Here is a 6,542-nt window from a genome sequence, read left to right on the forward strand (position 1 = left end):
CTGCTTCTCCCTCTGCCTCTCTCTCTCTCTCTCTCATGAATAAATAAATAAAATCTTTAAAAAAAAAAAGAAGAGCATGTGACTCTTGATCTCAGGGTCATGAATTCAAGCCCCACGTTGGGTGTAGAGAGTACTAAAAAAAATAATAATAAACTTAAAAAAAAAGAATTATTACATACTTGTAAGTATAATCTATAGTTTTTCAACTACAAGAAGAAAATCTACTCTTGTAGCCCATTTTTAATATATATAAAGTTTATTTTTGTGACAGTCCCAATCAATTGGCTTTTTTCTCCCACAATGTACTTTGAACTTTGCTCCCCGTTGTGCATATGTTCGTTCTCCATGGACTTTTATTGATGATCCTTGGATAATATGGGCCTCTGGTATAACAGCTGTTACCTCCTATTCTCTCGGCTGATCACTGAGCATCCCAGTGATAAGGATTTCCTGAGAAAGAACTAGGAGACCCCTGGGACTGCCAAGACCTTCATTTTACAGATGGAAGCCTGAGCCCTGGAAGAAAGGAAAATGTCACCTCTGATGGTTTTTGTTTTTTTTTTAAGATTTTATTTATTTGACAGGGAGAGAGACAGCGAGAGAGGAACACAAGCAGGGGGAGCGGGAGAGGGAGAAGCAGGCTTCCCGCGGAGCAGGGAGCCCGATGCAAGGCTCCATGCCAGGACCCTGGGATCATGACCTGAGCCGAAGGCAGATGCTTAATGACTGAGCCACCCAGGCGGCCCTCTGGTGGCTGTTTTAATGACTGCCACCACCTCTGCCTCTCTTCCTCAGCCTACATCAGTCCTTTGAATACTCTTCTGCCCAGTGGGTCTCAAACTTCAATATGTGTGAATCCCCCATCCCAGGAGGGGATTAGAAACAGATTCCCATGCCTCACTCTAATATTCAGTCTCCGTTGACCTAAGATGGGCCCAGGAAGTATATTTTTAACGAGTTCCCCAGGTGCACGTTGCCCTAGTCTCTTTTTGGAAGTGGCTGTACTTTCTTCCCTTCCCTCATTTTTCTTGGTGACTCCTCATATAAAGCAGGAGGGCCCGATTCTCCGCAAGCAGCTCCCCATCTTCTGTCTTCCCGTACCTTGGGCAGCATCGTGAACCTCCCTCTGTGTGCTTCTCTCTTTCCACATAGTGTGATCTCCTTGTCTTTTCCCTGACCTACTTGCCTGGACTCTGTCCCTGCCAGCATCCCCTTGGTCTGGCCACCTTCAGGCCCTGTGTCTCACTGCCTGTGCTGAATAAGATTGAAATAGGGCCTAAAAATAGTTCCTTTAATGGCCCCTGCATTGCAGCCTCCACTGTTCGTGGCTGGAAGGCAGCCAGACTGACTCAGCACAAAAGCTTGTCTCTGATAGCTGGGACAAGGTTGCAAAGATGGCTTGTGAGCGCTGGGGAAAGGCTCTGCTTTCTGGGTAGGGGATGTCAGAGTCTGTCACCCTCCAGAAGAGATTTTCCCTCTTCAAAGGAGATGGCTGAATAAAGGAATCTTTTGGCCATAAGGAGAAGGGCTTTCAAACTAGCCAGAAGCCCAGGACAGTCCAGCCCCTTTGAGCTACTTCAAAGGCATTTGTGCTTCCAGTTGGCAGATTAGGAGAAGGGCTGGTTTGGGAGGACCTTGAAGCTTCCTCAACCAGAATTGGCCTTGGCCTTCCCTGGGGCACATCCCAGAGAGCAGTCCCTTTCTGTCATCTTCCCACACCTGGGACCCAGCCTAGGTTTCTTATCTTTCTTATCTTTTTATTTATTATTTTTTAAATTGAATTGAATTGAAAATTTTTAAAGTAATCTCTATGCCCAACATGGGCCTTGAACTCACCACCCTAAGCTCAAGTCGCATGCTCTACCGACTGAACAGCCAGGTGTCCCTCCTTGCCTTTGTAGAGCTACCATCTGTGTTCTTGATTTCTTTGTATATTCTGGTTTCTCCTTTATTTTCTTCCCAGCTTGCTCTCTCCTGTTTTCTCTACAAATAAATCCAAAAGACCTCTTTTTATTTTAAGGGTGTTCCCGCTGATCACTGTGGGAAAATGGCTAAAAGTCCTATCCATGGGAAAGCAGAGCTGCCAGACTGCCAAAGGAACTTTCTCCCTGTCTGTAGCCCCAACTCTGTCCTTTCCATGGTATTCAGCAGTCTCTCCATTGAGAACAGTTGTGTTAAGCATCTATTTTGGGTCAGGCCCTGCTAGTCACAATTTTCCATTCACTGTCCTATTTAATTACAACAGGCCACCAAGAATACACGTTCCCTTCATTTTTACAGACGAGGAAACTGAAGCTCATGGTTAAATGACGTGTCTGTGCCCACAGGCTTTCTTGAGCTGCACACCCAGGGTGAGCTCTCAGCAGGTCTATCTGCCTCTAAGACTTTACTTTTTATAAGAGTAGCTCTGGACCCAGCATAGTTTCAGGCTGGCACTCTCTCTGGGCCATTTGTTCATTTTAGCAACACAAGTACACCAAGAGCACTGTGGTGGTCAAGAGTTACAGCTTAGGGGCGCTTGGGTGGCTTAGTCGGTTGAGTGTCTGCCTTCGGCTTAGGTCATGATCTCAGGGTCCTGGGATCAAATCTGCTTCTCCCTCTCCCTCTGCTGCTCACCCTGCTCGTGCTCTCTCTCAAATAAATAAAATCTTTGAAAAAAAAAAAAAAGTTACGGTTTAGTGTCAGGCTAACCTATCAGGTCCTTGTTCCACACTTGAGCAACTGTATATCCTTGAGCAGGTTTCTTGACTCACTCTAAGCTTTGGGAGTCCCCATCTGCAACTGGGAGTGGTTGTAGAGATTAAGCATCAACTCTCAGCACCATGCCCAACACCTAGCATTGCTCAGCAAAGGGGAAAGTTCTTATCCTTGCCCTCCAGGTTTCAGCCTGGAGAACGGGCCTCTTAAATGAGGAAGGCCTTTGCTACCTGATGGGCCATTCCCTGGCCAGAGGGTTCCCAGGCTGTGGAAGCCCAGCTCTCTCTGGTCCACTCCCTCCTTGCCTGCAGCACTTCCATCAGTCATGGCTAAACTGGCTCTGTCCGAAGATGGAGCCAAGCTCTCATTACCTGTCACTAGGCCAACCACAGCCCATTAGCCACACATCTGTTCCCTGCTGTCTGTGGGCCTGTGTCCTGGTTCCCACCAGAGGGTCACCTCAACTTCCTGGGCTCTTGCCACACCCTCTTCTAACTTGGCTTTCTCACTACCACTACCACTTCCACAGATGACCTAAACAGAGAAAGGAAACAACACTACCCACTGGGGCTGGTGGAAGACCCTCAGAGTACATTTGTGCAGTGAGTGAATGGATGGGGGTATCCCAAAATATTTTAAAGATGGACCCAGTCTAACAAGTTGAGATATAAAGTCCTACATGAAGGTCATAAAACCAATCACAGGACCACTACAATATTGATCTCCCAGTGTATACAGAATAGCCACTCACGGGCTGGGTGTTTTGTGTTTTCTAATTTCATATCTATTTTTGTTTTCTTACTTTGTTTTGTACACTATAGTGTACAAAATTCTTAATTTGATTTCGAGAATAATTTTTTTTTTTAAAGATTTTATTTATTTGAGACAGAGAGAATGAGAGAGAGAGAACACATGAGAGGGGGGAGGGTCAGAGGCAGAAGCAGGCTCCCCGCCGAGCAGGGAGCCTGATGCGGGACTCGATCCAGGGACTCCAGGATCATAACCTGAGCCGAAGGCAGTCGCTTAACCAACTGAGCCACCCAGGCGCCCTCGAGAATAAGTAATTCATTCACAAGATTAAGAAACCAGAAAGCATAAGGAGTGAAAGTACAATGAAAGGTTTTACCGTCAGTCTTACCCCACCTGCCCAGTTCCCATCTTTCTCACAAATCAACCAACTTGCTTACTTTTTTTTGTATCCTTTCAAATTCTTTAAGCAAACACAAATTATTTTTCCATTTTTGGGCAAAACAACATCATACATTATTTTGCATCTTGATTTTTTTCTTGTCTTAGACATTCTTCCATATCAGTGCAGATATAAAGAGCTTCCTCATTCTTTACAGCTGCATACTATTCCATTCGATGGATGTACCATATTTATTAGTTTTTTAATTCTTTTTTTTTAAGATTTTATTTATTTGATAGAGCACAAGCAGGGGGAGTGGAAGGCAGAGGGAGAAGCAGATTCCCCGCTGAGCAGGGAGCCCGATGTGGGACTCGATCCCAAGACCCTGGGATCATGACCTGAGCCAAAGGCAGACACTTAACTGAGCCACCCAGGCATCCCGATATATAATTTTTTAAACAAAAAATAATTTATTGACTTCAGTAACTAAGAAGTTCACTGGATGACTTCAGGCACAGCTCAATTTGGCTGTTTAAGTGGTGTCATCAGGACTTAAACGCTGGCTGTAATTCCAAGGTGCTTTCTTTGCTGTTGTTTATTCTCAGGGTGGCCTTTGGCAGAGCTTCTTTCTACCAATAGCTTCTACAACAATATTGGAATTGGCTTTCGTTGGATAGACTTGCAACACATGTAAATTTCTGAACTAATCACAGAGGCCAGGGGACAGTATATGATGCGCCATGCCTGACACATGGTACATTTCTGGGTCCTGGGTCCATGGACACTCAAACCACATGGCCTATATTAGGTTTCTGTGGGCACTGCAACAATTTACTACAAACTTGGTGGCTTAAAACAACACAAATTGGGGCGCCTGAGTGGCTCAGTCATTAAGCGTCTGCCTTCGGCTCAGGTCATGATCCCAAGGTCCTGGGATCGAGTCCCGCATTGGGCTCTTTGCTCAGCGGGAAGCCTGCTTCTCCCTCTCCCACTCCCCCTGCTTGTGTTCCCTCTCTCACTGTCAAATAAATAAATAAAATCTTAAACACACACACAAATTGATTCTCTTAACTATTCTGGAGGCTAGAAGTCTGAAATCAATTTCACTGGGCTAAAGTCAAGATTTTGGTAGGGCTGGTTCCTTCTGGAGGCTCAAGGACAGAATATTTCCATGCTTTTTCCAGCTTCTAGAGTTGGCTTGTGGTTCATTCCTCCATCTTGAAAGTGCATCACTCCAGTCTCTGCTTCTATCATCCCATCACTTCCTCCTCCAACTCTGACACCTGCTCCCTCTAGTGAGGAGCCTTGTGATGACAATGGACCCATCTGGATAATCCAGGATAATCTCCCATCTCAAAATCCTTGACTTAATCACATCTACAAAGTCCTTTATGCCATATATGGTAACATTCACAGGTTCCAGGGATTAGGACATGGATATCTTTGGAGGACCATTCTTCACCCTATTACATGGCCTGAGTGCGGAGATGTTTCACTTTTCATCAGAAAAAAAGAGAATGGAGGCCATAGAGGCAAAAGCCAATGGAGACCCAGTAGGATGGAACATACAACATTATGCAACCATTTGTGTTTTGCTCTTCAATACTTGTTTTCCCACTAGACTGCATGCCCAGAAAAGGCAGAAACACACTTCTATTTTGCTTGCCTCTACATCCCACAAGGTTGATACACAACAGGAGACCAATAAATATTTCTTGAATGAATTAATACATGAAGTTTAGAGTCTGTTAGGAGAAGATTAAAGTGAAACATTAAATTTAAGAAGTAAACTCAGATTTGGGACAGTCAGAAAACTATGTTTATAATCATTAATGCACTGTGTAAGGCTGACATTTATATATGATTGTTAAAGAATCTTCAGGCTTCAGCAAAAAAACAAGCAGCATGGTGCGCCTGGGTGGCTCAGTTGGTTAAGCGTCTGCCTTCGGCTCAGGTCATGATCCCAGGGTCCTGGGATCAGGCTCCCTGCTCAGTAGGGAGCCTGCTTCTCCCTCTCCCACTCCCCCTGCTTGTTCTGCCTGCTTGTGCTCTCTCAAATAAATAAATAAAAAATATTTAAAAAAACAAGCAGCAAAAACACCTCCTTCTCCATGTCTTCCTCATGGTTGGTATTACAACCTTCAGGATAGACTATTCCCAGAAAGAAGTGAGGCACAAAAGGTCACATATTGTATGATTCCATTTATATGAATGTCTGGAATACATAAATCCATAGAGACAGAAAGCAGAGTAGTGGTTATCAGGAGCAGGGCTGGGAGGGATGGGAAAGACTGCTTAATGGGCAAGGGGTATCCTTCTGGAACTAGGTAGTGGTAATGGTTGCACAACATTATGAATATACTAAATATCACTAGTGGTGAATTTTCTGTGTATTTTGCCACAATTTTTAAAATCTATTGAGGTGAAATTCACATGGCATAAAATTAACCATTTTAAAGTGAATCATTCAGTGATTAATTGCTTTCCTTATGTTGAACCATCATTTCTGGGATAAATCCTACTTGATGATGGTGTATAATCCTGTTAATATGTTGTTGGATTGGATTTGCCTAGTATTTTGTTGAGGATTTTTGCATCTGCATTCATAAGGATATTATTCTGTAGTTTTGTTGTGGTTCTTTGTCTGACTTTGGTATTAGGGTAACACAGGCCTCTGAGAATGAATTAGGAAGTGTTCCCTCTTTTTTTTTTTTTT

The sequence above is a fragment of the Leptonychotes weddellii genome, chromosome 13, assembly GCF_054177405.1.
Source record: "Leptonychotes weddellii isolate Sample4059 chromosome 13, ASM5417740v2, whole genome shotgun sequence".
NCBI classification, from domain to species: Eukaryota; Metazoa; Chordata; class Mammalia; order Carnivora; family Phocidae; genus Leptonychotes; species Leptonychotes weddellii.